Below are 12,074 nucleotides of genomic sequence, written 5' to 3'. Positions count from 1 at the left end.
CCCTTTAAAAGCAGAGTTCACACAGGGAGGTGATGCTTTCCACAGACTGCGGTTTTTGTAGCTTTTATGGTTTTACCATGAAGAGACTAAATTGGTAAAACAGTCCACTGCAGCTATGTGGCTGGGATGGTGCCCATGTTTCTTGTTATAAAAATATTGTTATGAAAGACTGTGAAACAGGGACACAGCAGTAGGTGGCCTCTGCTTTTTAGTGGCAACAATTCTCTCCCTCTCCCTCCCTCTCTCCCTCCCTATCTTGCAGAAGAATAGGGAAAGTTATGGACGTGTTCCTTGAGTACCAATTCTTAAAAAGATTTTCTGACCTGCCAGTGAATTTGACCAGACACCCTTCTACACAGAAAATGGGCGGAAAGAAGCCGTGCAAGTATCTAGCACCTAACATTTGCTAACCAAATCCTATCTGCCAGGCATACCATGTGAATTCTACACAGATGTTTCCCCAACTTGGCTTAAAACTGTCCTAACTAGGTACCATGAACTCCACTTGTCCAAGCAACCAAAACCATGAACTTTTTACAGCTACATCTGCTGAGGCATGAAGAAAGTGCACTGTAGAACAAAAGATGAGTCCAACCTGCACAGGGTTTCCTTGAACACACACACATGCAAACACACACACACACACACACACACACACACACACGCAAACACACATAAACACACACACACGTACACATACATTGCTATAAAATATTGTTATGAATGACTGTGAAACAGCGACACAGCAGTAAGTGGCCTCTGCTTTTTTACAGACACACATGCATACACACATATATATGCACATGCATACTCACACACAAGCAAGGAAAGAGGAGGAAGACTAACTGGGAAGAAGAGAAAAAGGAGTGTCACCAGTAGAGGGAGGGGTTAAGAGAAGGAAGCAAGTATGGTCAAAAGTTAAAATATGGAAAAGAAAGAGAAACAGGGCCGCACCTGACTCTCAGATCTTGGTGTCCATATCAACGGAATTACAGTTATTGGGGTGAAAAATCAAAAGTTGTCTATGTAGTCATTGTCTTCCTCAAATGTAGGACACAGTGCTTTGGAAGCTGCCTGTGTTCTAAAGACAGGGAGGAGTATTCTTACTAGGTTCTGTTTGGGACAGGGTGGAGGGGATTTTGAAAGCCAAGGGTGACTGCCCAGCTCCCTGCCTGCCTGCCTGCCTGCCCCAGGAGGCTGGACTCCTAGCCTCAGCTCTGAGCAGCTGCAGCCAGAGGGCACCACAGGAAATTATGATTATCAACGCTCTGGGCTCTGTTCCTGTTCTCAGACAGCGGGGGACATGCCAGGAGAGATGGGGTGGGGGCGGAGAAAGAGGAAGAAAAAAACAGGAAGTGAAGTGGGGGTAGGAAATGATAGAGAAAACAGCTACTTTGAAACGCCCTCTGTGAGAGAGTGTTTTCTGAGCAGACTTGTGGAGCTGGGACCTGTGTTTTTGGAAAATAGGGTGTGGTGTAAATGAGGAAGAGGGTCCTGTGGGTGGGTGCCCATAAATTTTATTTCCAGCACCACAGCCTGGCCTTTCCAACACAAAGCCGGGTGTAAATGCTAAAGAAAGTGAATTTCCAAAGGGTTGGAGGACAAGGCCATCTCCTCTTGGCAAAGCCTGAGAGATCAGGTGAGCCATGGAAGGTTCTAGAAACAAAAGAGAAGCTGTTGAGTCACCAGAGCTTTCCCATGTCACCACCATCTGTTTTCTCTCTCAGCCACTTTCAAATTACTAGTCGTTCAGAAGGCCTAAGTGAATCTCATTCACCCAACGTGGATGGGCTATCTTCATCCAGATAACCCAGAGGGTCTCCACGGCATGGCTAAGACCCTGCTAGGATGTCTCCTACCCATTTTGTTGACTTTGATACTCACAGAGGCCTCCAGAGCTTCCCCATGTCCAAATACACATCATTAAACATGACATCACCTGCTGATGGCTCAACCACCTCACAAAAATAGCTCTATTATATAGAGGAGGGTCAAGAGGCCCACTGCTCCCTGAGGGACTGTTGGTAGCTAATGGTTACTGCTGAACAACTGTCATCCAGTCACTACTGAGGTTGTTCATGATTCAATAAATGACACCCCCCTCGTGCTCTTTATAAAGAACCCTAATTCAAACCAGGTCTGTCTCTGAATCTCTCTGCCTGACTCTCTTTCTGTTCCTCTCTGTCTCTGTCTCTCTGTCTCTCTGCCTGTCTGTCTCTGTCTCTTTCTCACACACACACACACACACACACACACACACACACACACACACAGACTTAAGTTTTAGCATTTCTCTTTGTTCTCACACGGCACCATGACTGAGCAGAGAATGCAGAACCCTTAACAAACAAGGCGACATGTTCTACCACTCCTTGGTTTCTCCTAATTGGCTGTGCATCAGCAAAGCTAATAAAAAGTACAGTCCAGACTTAGAGAAGGCACTTCACTGGGAAGCTTGTGTCTCTGTGGCTTTTGTTGCCATCAACCTGGCTTGGATCCATTGGCTAGCATTTGGGTAACAAGGGGGACTGAGTGCTCTCATTATGGCCCCATCGCCTCTTTTTTTCCCTAGATATGATCACAAAGACCCAGTGAAAACTGTTTCAAGGTCTAACAACAAATGGCCTTCTGGGAATCTGTCCTGGATGCTGTAGATCATTTTTTAAAATATTCAAACAAACATGGAATAACACAGAGTAAGCCTATCTGTGTAAGGAATCCAAGCTCTTTGAAGTGGTAGCTCAAGGTAGGCGGCGAGAACCAAATATCCACAGGGAGAAGTGAGGAAAGCAACACTAAACTCATTGTCTCCAAAGCAATACGACCTAGCAGCCTACCATACTCATCTGCTTCTGCCCCTGGGATTGTAGATACCGTGGCAGCCTATGGCATCATTGGAGAACAGGATGGCTGCTCCACCCCCACCCCACATAGCACATGGTGAGCAGAAATGTGTTTCCCAATACCACAGCCTTTGTTCAGCTTGAAAGACCATTTATTTAACAGGGGAAGCCCAAACCCAGATATGTGAAGAGCCCCGGAACCAAGGCTTGCCAGGTCATCTACTGATGACATCCAATGTAGTGACCTCTCACATCACCCCCTCCTGCCTATCCACAGAAGGAGCTGGGGGACAGCTTCTGACAGCTGTTTGTCTTCTACTCTTGAGAATCTGTGGTGGCAGAACAGGGCAGGGGCAAAGTGAGGTAAGAGGAGAAAGATGATGAGTCCAAAGGCCTGAGAAAATACAGGCCTGGACCAGCATGGGAGTGGGCTCCTTCAAAATGCCAGTCTCTGAAGCAGAAAGAGGACTCCAGTCCAAAGGGAGACATTTGACATCTTTCCCACAATAGCAGGAGTGGGGACATAACAGTGCGAAGAAGGAAAGGACAGAGACAGACTTGCTGTGTCTCAAGCTTTGATTATACACCTTGTCACCCCTAAAATTGCAATGTCATAGAAATCCTGTAAGTTTGGCACTGCTTTTGTCCCTTTTATAATTAAAGGAACTGAGATACATCATGGCTTAGCCTCTTGTTTAAAAGACTCAGTGTTTGAGACATAGGGTCAATTTATGAACTTGGGCAAGCTGGCTGGAATTCTTGCCTCTAATCACTTCCTAAAATGCCTTCCCAAAGCAGCTATATTAAAGGGCAAAACACTGGAAAAAATTAAATAAAAGCAGATCCCTCAGGAACAGAGGACACTTCATTCACAAGGGGAAAGCTCTCCAGGCAGGGAATATATCACGGAGTACTCAGAGCCAGCTGGAGAATTTAGTCCCTGGTCCCTCTTGGCTGGCAGCCCACTGGGGTCAGCCAGCACCAGTAAATGACATTCTGGTCTTGGTGTTTACATAGCCCCACTCATGGGAGAAAGAAGTGGTTGGACCCTGGAGGCTTGAGATATATGGAGCATCAGGGTGGGTGGACAGGATGGTGATGCCTTAGGAAGTCAGTTCTTAAGTCCCAGAGGATGGAGCAGCTGGGGCAGGCAGGGCGGGGGCAACTCTGCTCACAGTCCCCAGGCTAATAGCATACATTCTCCCAAGGATTCCTGGATGTCTGGTTTCATCCTCACAAAGAAGAGACAAAGTAGGATGGGAGTCACCTCTCAGCATTACACAGGTACTGAGAGTAAAGCCCAAATACCACCAACCTTGGACCAACTAATAGTAATAAAGATAATAAAGGCAGCTGCCACTAATTGTCCTACATCAGCAAGTAAGCTAGATGTTGTACCCAGATCACTATTCAAACTCTTGGAGGTCCATATGCATACTCCTACTTCACAGTTGAGAGATCTATATAATTTTTTTTATAAAGGTCAAAAGTAGCAGGCTATGAGGACTCCGAGCCACAGTCCATGTGACATTGCGGCACAGTATCTCACTTTTTAGCCACATTACTAACAAGTGTTCAAGGGGCTTGCCCATGTGATAACCCATAACCAACTTCCGAGATGTTAGAGCACCCTGCACAGGACCTCACTGAAATCTGTGGTCCACCCTGCACAACTATGCTCAGTGCTATTGACCACGTCTGCATATATGGGTCCCATGGAACTACATGTCCTTATGCTCTATCAATGAAACCTTGATGTTTCTGGGAACACAAAGCAGCCTCGCTGGTGATGTGGTTGAGACAAACAAGAGAACCCAGGACTGACCCAGACATATCAGGACACATGGTCCCCAAATGCAACTCACAGTCCCATGGGACTGGTCATTCTCATGTCCAGTTACACAAGAACTCTTCTAAACACGTCTCCTGCTTCCCAATCCACCCAAACCCTCCTCTGGAACAATTACGCCTCCCTTTGCTCCCAGACTGATTAAATTCATACGTTCATAAGACCATGTATCACGCGTTCAAGACAAATTATGTGACTGGAGATGTAATGGTTTAGCAAGCTACCTGGGATGGGGGTGCTGGTTGGTTCCTTGTGCCATCCACAAATTGAACCACTAGCTGTTTTGATGATCAACTAGTCCCCCAGAAGTCCGGGTTTGCTGGTAGATCTACAACCTTAGACAGACACAGGCCACTAGATGGGCCCCTGGTGTATATAGTAGACACGACTATGCTGCCTACATCTACTGGATAGAGTGGAGCCCACTGTAGGGATGAGCCCGGGTTCCTTTGAGGTCAGTATACATATAACTCCAAGTCATCGCCTTCTCTACAAGCAGAATTGCACTTCAGCCCGGAGGGTGAGTAGTTTCTTTGCCTGCCCTGGGCCAGAGGAGGAAAGAGCTGTTAGTTAAGGAGCAGTTTTGTTTTTTCATCTTTCCTGAGAACCCCACTTCTTAACAATCTAAGGTCAGGAGGAGACAAATATCTGTCTTTCTTTTGAAACCAGAAGATCAGCCACAAATTCAACTCACATATCAATACAGGTAAATGAAATATTAACAAGAGAGCAACCACCATTTGACCATGCTTTGAAGGCACTGAGGTTCTAGCACGTAGCCAGAGGATATTATAGACTGGGGATTGGCTGAGACCTAAGGAAAGCCTGGCAGCTCTTAGCAGCCCAGTCTCCATACAGGGCTCCCAGTCTCTCTGAGAGAGCACACAGTGTGGCTCCTCACTGTCTGCAGAAGGACATACTGTGTGCATGTTTCCTAATTCAGAGATGTCTGCCCTGTTTACCAAAAGTCATACCTGCCGATGCTGCTCTGTGCAGGGAACCCTGTGACTACTTCTCTGGGTCTCTCCCTGAGACTCAGGTCAGTCTTTATGGTAAAAGCAGTGTATCCATCTGCACCACACAGATGGGAGCAACTAAGAGACGCTGAGTCTGTTATTCTGGTAATAGTACATTTGTGCATCTGTATCGCCCTGTCCCTGGGCTCTGTAAAGAGACCCAGGTATTGTTAGTGGTCCAAGTCTCAGGGTGGCAAAGGAGATGCTAGAGGCCTATCGTAGCAGAACAAGAATAAGAAGTATATATCTACGTTCAGGTCCATAGTGACCTGTGGCCTTTGTTGCCTGTATTATGACATTATAGTGAATGTCCCTAACAAAGAGGCTGGAGCCTCCAGAAAACTCCACTCTTCCTTTCAGGGAAGCCACAACTCATTCACCGAACAAAAGGCCAAGGTGAATCCTTTTTCTGGAAACAGCTTCTAGAATGTTCTTTACTAGAGATATTCCAGGGGAAGGAAGGCATATGACATGCGTTTGGATTTCTCCCCTGACAGCTCTGAGTAAAGAGACAATTAAATGCCAAGCATCAGACATCTTTCCTCCCTCTGCTTTCCCTAGGGAAGCAACTCCAGGTGTGTAACCTTTGGGAAGCTGTAAGGAGTACAAGTTAAGGAAGTCAAAGCTGACATCCTACCCTGTCTCCACTGGGAAACAGCACAGCAAGACAGAAAGACTCAGTCTAGTATAAAATCTGTGATGACCATCTCCATCCAGTACATACATACAAGCCAGGATGATGGTTTAATCTGAACACTGGAAACTTGGGTCTGTCCCTGAACTTGGCCTTGGTTGGGCAGTACCTGGTCAGCCAGGTATTAAAAGGCAACTCTGGCTGAACCCAGTTCATAAAGCAGTGATGGTATACCAGCAAGGCTCTCTGGGCAACTCTGACAATCGAATGTGTCATCTGTGTTCATTTTTTATGTGCACCATGGAATGAGCAATCCTTAATAGGAGAGTCAGAACTTTACCCCCTATGCTGTGACTACTCGAGAAGTGTGTACAAAAGAGGCGTGTGGTGTCTCAGTTCATCCAGTGCTGCTTCACTAAGGACGGGGGCTCAGTGACTCCTGAGAAGGAGGGCATAAGGGTAGCAGAGCCAGAAGCTATTATACACTCTAAAGGAGGACATAGCTGTGGCAAAAACCTAGAGCTGCAGGTTGAACAGTAGTAGGCATTAATCCCAATCCCAGCTCCATGGAAATGTATATCCTTTGAGCCTTGTTGGCTCTTTTCCCACAACAGTATTACTATCCCCATTCCAGAGTTGGAATTTAAAGTAACCATTTGAAAATCAGCAAACAGGATTGGCCTAATTTATTGAGGCAAAGCTACCTTGGGCCACCTGGTGTAAATCAAGGTTTTAGGGGGTTGAAGGCAGTGGCACTGTAAAGCACAGAAGTCATAAAGGTCAATTGGTGGTGTGAGCACAAGTTGAAAGCTTTGTGGTGATAGGCATTTGCTCTTAATATTCAAGCTACAGCAGCAGACTGCAAACTCCATAATACTTTGTAGTCTTCCAGTACTCAGGAACTCAAAGCTACAAGGGTCGCATATAGTAAAGAGCAGTTGAATCCTATAAGCCACGCTGGAACTCCTAAGGCCCTGTCCTTAGTCCACACTCCTGGATGCTGTGTCAGGTGCTTTGTGTGCTCCTGTAACACAAGTCTAGGTTAGAGTTCAAGCAGGTAAGGCAGCATGGTCTTGCCCCAAAAGAGGCACTAGGGAAACAGGACTCTTGTATCCTTCATGGTAAGGAACAGAAAGAAAGAGGATTCACCCACATATGATAGCTGGAAGCCAGCCTATCTGTGGTGCAGACAAGGCTATCCTGGCCTCCCAGATAACACTGGCTTTTGCTCTAGACAAAGGTTCTGGGATCTGGAATTTCTGCTGTGAGGATCAGCTGGAGGGAGTCATGTGATCAGCATTCAGCACTGCACTCACCCTCAGAAGCCAAAGGATGATCCTGTCCCTGAAGAACAGGTCCTTTCATAGAAGGACCCTTGGAACCTCACACCTTGTGGAAGAGAGAAAGAGGAAGCAGAGAGATAAGAGACAAGAATAAGATCTTCAGAGAGAGTGACAACAGCCAAACACACCTTCCATTGTTGGCATTTTCCCAGATTCATCATCTCCTAGCAGAATCCATTTTCTTCAACCAATTGCTCACATCCCTCCATAAACGAGACTCATACAAAGTCAGCCTAACTCAAAAGTGCTCCGCAAGGTTTCATGTTCTCTCGGCCTAGCTGTTCCCTCTGCGTTTGACGTCATCCTTAGAAGCCGGCAGCAGACTCTTCCTCCTGGAAGTCTTCTCAGGTTCTCACTGCCATTGCAGCTCACACTCATCTCCACCCTTTTGACCCCTTGGCATTTAGTGCTCACAAGTGCTTCACCAGTTTTCCACTGGATGGTGCCCCCTAAGCTCATGACCAGTTTCATCCCTCTCAGGCTGTTGACCCTGTTTACTGCCCAGAGAAGAGAATCTGTCAAGCACACAATTGATTATATGTCTTTCCTACTTAGAGGGTTTTCAAGGATCTCCCATGGCCTTCAGGATAAAATCCTGAGCATTGGCTCAGGCACCTATCACTTCCCCAATCTATCCAATTTTCAGTCACAGGCTCCTCCCAAAGTTACACAATGATGTGACACCAAAGAGAGGAGGGGAACACCCACTTGTGCATGGCCAGCTACACTTCTCCTCACTCTTCTAGTAACACTACACAGAGGTACCTAGGAGCACTTGACACTGAGTCACCCACCCAGGTGAAAGAGCTAAAACCAGCTGTGCCCTCTGGGTCACTCAGGTTGCATTTTTATGACAATCAGCCACTCTACCAAGGAACTAAGGGACAGGAGGTACCAGAGGTTCAGGCATAAGAGTTCACTTTATAACCATAGCAAAAAGGATTACCATCTTTCTTGTTACAGATCCCACATGATCCCTCCCAAGTACCTTACAGTCAACACAGCACTCAAGTCCCTACCCAGAAGTGATTCTGTCTAGGAGATCCTGCCCTGTGGTGAACCTTCTGAGGCTTCTTCTCGAAGAGTGGGGCTCATACTGCTCTTGTGAAACACTGTAAGTCTGAGGACTAGAAAGAGTCCTTTCACTTCCCAGACAAGGGGGAACAGCCCAGCCTAACGATTCTATACCTATACGAAGAAATGACCAAAAGGATCCACGATGGGCTAAAGCCTCTTCCCGCAGAGCATCCTGGCAGTGAGTACCTTGTCTTTGGGTTAGAAGAGTTAAGGAACAGAAGCGGACAAAAGAGAACAGTGCTGGTCACTATATCAAGAGCAATGTGATTCCATGGCTCTCTGAAGCTAGAACACCAGCTCAAAGTGAACTGCATCTCTTCCCAACTTCATGTTCAATGATGTCATGCAAACACTTGAGGGCAGACATGATAGGAGTTTTCACTCTATAGAAACCCCCTAATCAATTTTATTTTCGTTATTGCACAGAATTAATTAATTAATTATTGACTACCACAGTGTAGAGTGGAGTTGTGAGAAGCTAGGCTATCATCTATCCCGTCTTTGCTTTTAATTTTATTTATTTTTATTTTGTATGTATGGCTGTTTTGCTTGCATGTATGTCTGTGTCCCATGCACACGCAAGTGTGCCCTGCATATGGATGCAAGAAAATAGCCATGGATTCCCTGGGCCTAGAGTCATAAACAGTTGTTAGCCACCACATGGGTGCTGGGACTGAAACACACATCCTCTGGAAGAGCCACAAGTGCACTAAACCACTTTGCCATCTCTCTAGCCACAAAGTAAGCTATTTCAATTATAGTTACAACTCTGTCCCCAGTTAACTGTTTGAAATGCCTACACTTCTCCTGGTCATGAGTTTTCTTTTAGGAAAAGACTCGAAGGGTACTTTGGCAAAGATAGATGTGTATCAGACATTTGTCGGTGTTCACAGACATATTTGGTCATCCAAATTGAAGTGTGTGTAGTGCTTCTGGCTGGGGAACTGCTAAATATCCTACAACAAAGGCATATTTTGCACCAAATGTCAGCAACGCTAAGACTGACTATATTAATAACATATTTTCTTGCTGTGATAGCACACCATGACCAAAAGTGATTTATAAAGGAATTTATTTTGCCTTATAGTTCCAGAGGGATATAGACTCTGAAAAGGTGGGAAAAGCACAGCTGCAGGCAGCCAGAGCAGGAAACTGAGAAATCACATCTCCAGCCAAACTCATACAGCAGAGAGAGCCACCTGTAAGCGGGGTGAAGCTATAAACTCTCAGAGCCCGCCCCTCAGTGACATGCTTCCTCCAACAAGGCAGTACGTTCTGTAAGCTTTCCAAATATCCACCAAGGACCAGATATTCAAATATGTAAGCCTGTGGGAGACGTTACTTCTCATTCAAATGACTGCACTGAGAGGTCTTGCTGAGAAGATATTGGAGCTCAGGAGAGAAAGCAAGTCTGTGCATGCATTATCTATCCTTGAGAAGGAAAACAAAGCATCCAGATTCTTGGCAGGAGCCCTGGGAGGCTAGGCAAAGGGTTAAAACATTGATGTGTGCCCCATGGAGAGTGCTGGTGAGAGACAGCGCTCACTCTAACACAGTGCTGGGCACACCGCAGCTTATGGGATGCTTACTTGAAAGGTGAATGGGTCTATTCAAGTCATGAGACATACTCTCACACCGACCAACCCTCCATTGCACATAGAACCTCCACAGTGACACCCAGTGAAAGAGCAAACTTCTCTTCCTCTGGAAGGTGTTGAGCAGGATAATCTAAAGTTGCAACCTAAGAGTCTCAGCTTAGATAAATAATCGCTACCCTGCTGACAGTGTCAGCATTGGTCAGAAAGGTAATTTTTTTAAAATTTAAGTTCCTTTCAAACAGGGGTAGAGATATCTGGAAAGAACAGGTTTCCCAGCACTCCTTTGGGGAGGCAATTGTCAGAGACACGCAGCAGGAAGCCTTGCTTTCAATACATCCAAACCCACTTTAAAAAGACAATCCTTTTTATTCTTTGTACCACTGAGAATTGAAAATGCATTTAGCACAAACCATCCAAAGTGGAACACAGTGTCGTGTTAAGAAACACTAACAAACTGTGGTGAGCCCAGGGAACCACAAGAGAACCCCCTGGGGCTGGCTCACCTCTGGCCCTCACCAGGAACAGACCAATAGCAGGCTCCATACCTACTGCCTCAGAGCTCCCAGGGCCTGGTGTCTACAGAGCTGGGGGAAGAAGCTTAGCCACAGGCCCTTCCTGGAAGTCTCTGTGAGGATCCTGATCCACATCCTCACAGCACAGAGGCAGTAGACTTCTAAAAAGGAAGATGACAGAACAGGCGACCTCCCTCTGTGTCTCCCTGAAGATGTGAGGCCAACCATAAACCATCTGACTCACTCAGCCCTTTAATTAAAAGCCCAAGGGCTCAGAGCTAATTCTAGATTTGACGGGACCCAGTAGCGTCTCAGGCACCAGAAGTGCAAGCAGAGTAATGAAGATAATTTTGCCCTTCCTGATCTAAGAATGACAGCTGGCTCAGCTATAAATTACACTTCCAGAATGAATTCGAGAGCTGGAAGGCACCTGAGCAAGTACCTCTCCCTCCCTTTTCCTTGGGGATGGCTTGGCTAAAGTAGGGTTAAGGAGGCAGCTGATGCCCAGGCCTGGCAGCCTTGGCTGCCTTCTTCATAGACTCTTAGACAAATGCAGGCTTTAGTGCATTCAGTACCGAGTGCCACACCTTGCCAGAGAGAGTGGCTTTTACACACTCCCTCCTGACAGTTTCCCTGGGACTCAAAACAAGCCAGCTATAATCCAGATAGGACCTGGAGCCACAGGGGAAGTGGGATAGCTTCAGAGAAAGTAGTTTCCAACCATGGAGTCTAGAAGGCTGAATGAATGTGGCCCCTCCCATGCCTTACTCTCTCATTCCTCTTTCAAGTAAACCCACATTCCAGTGAAGTGGGTCTTATAGCCAGGCAAAGAGAAATACATTCCTCTGTTGGCCAAACAGCAAATGGATGTCTTTGATTCGACTACTCAGGCCTAGATAAATTTTCAAAAAGTTTTTAAAGTTGTAATAATTAAAGCAACAAAAGAACAAGTACCAGTCACTAAGGATCGTTATCTCCTCAGATCCATGTGTTGCACGCTAGTTCCCAATGCCACGGAATATGGAGGTGAGACCTCAGGAGCGACCAGGTCACAAGGCTGGAACTCTGTGACTGGGTGAGTGGGATTCATAACCCTTATAAAGCCTCGGACGGGCTGAGTTCCCCATTGTTCATATAAGCACACAGTTAGAGAGTGGCTATCTGAGCATTAGGAAGCAGACTGTCACCAGACACCAGGCATT

General features: G+C 46.3%; 1 protein-coding gene across 6 annotated transcripts in view; it reads right to left on the bottom strand.

Annotated features, from left to right (window-relative positions):
- Positions 1–12,074, bottom strand: part of Cyria (CYFIP related Rac1 interactor A) — a 118,832-nt gene that overhangs the window by 77,619 nt on the left and 29,139 nt on the right. For 3 of the 6 annotated variants that reach the window (XM_006515246.4, XM_030246977.1, NM_001364432.1), the window contains one exon: positions 7,659–7,731. The exons of the other annotated variants lie outside the window; for them this stretch is intronic. The gene's annotated coding sequence lies outside the window, so the exon portion shown is untranslated. The remainder of the gene's footprint in view (positions 1–7,658; positions 7,732–12,074) is intronic. 6 annotated transcript variants of the gene reach the window in all.

The sequence above is a fragment of the Mus musculus genome, chromosome 12, assembly GCF_000001635.26.
Source record: "Mus musculus strain C57BL/6J chromosome 12, GRCm38.p6 C57BL/6J".
Lineage (NCBI taxonomy): Eukaryota > Metazoa > Chordata > Mammalia > Rodentia > Muridae > Mus > Mus musculus.
Note: the sequence above shows the minus strand (reverse complement) of the source record. Positions and strands in the feature narration are given on the sequence as shown.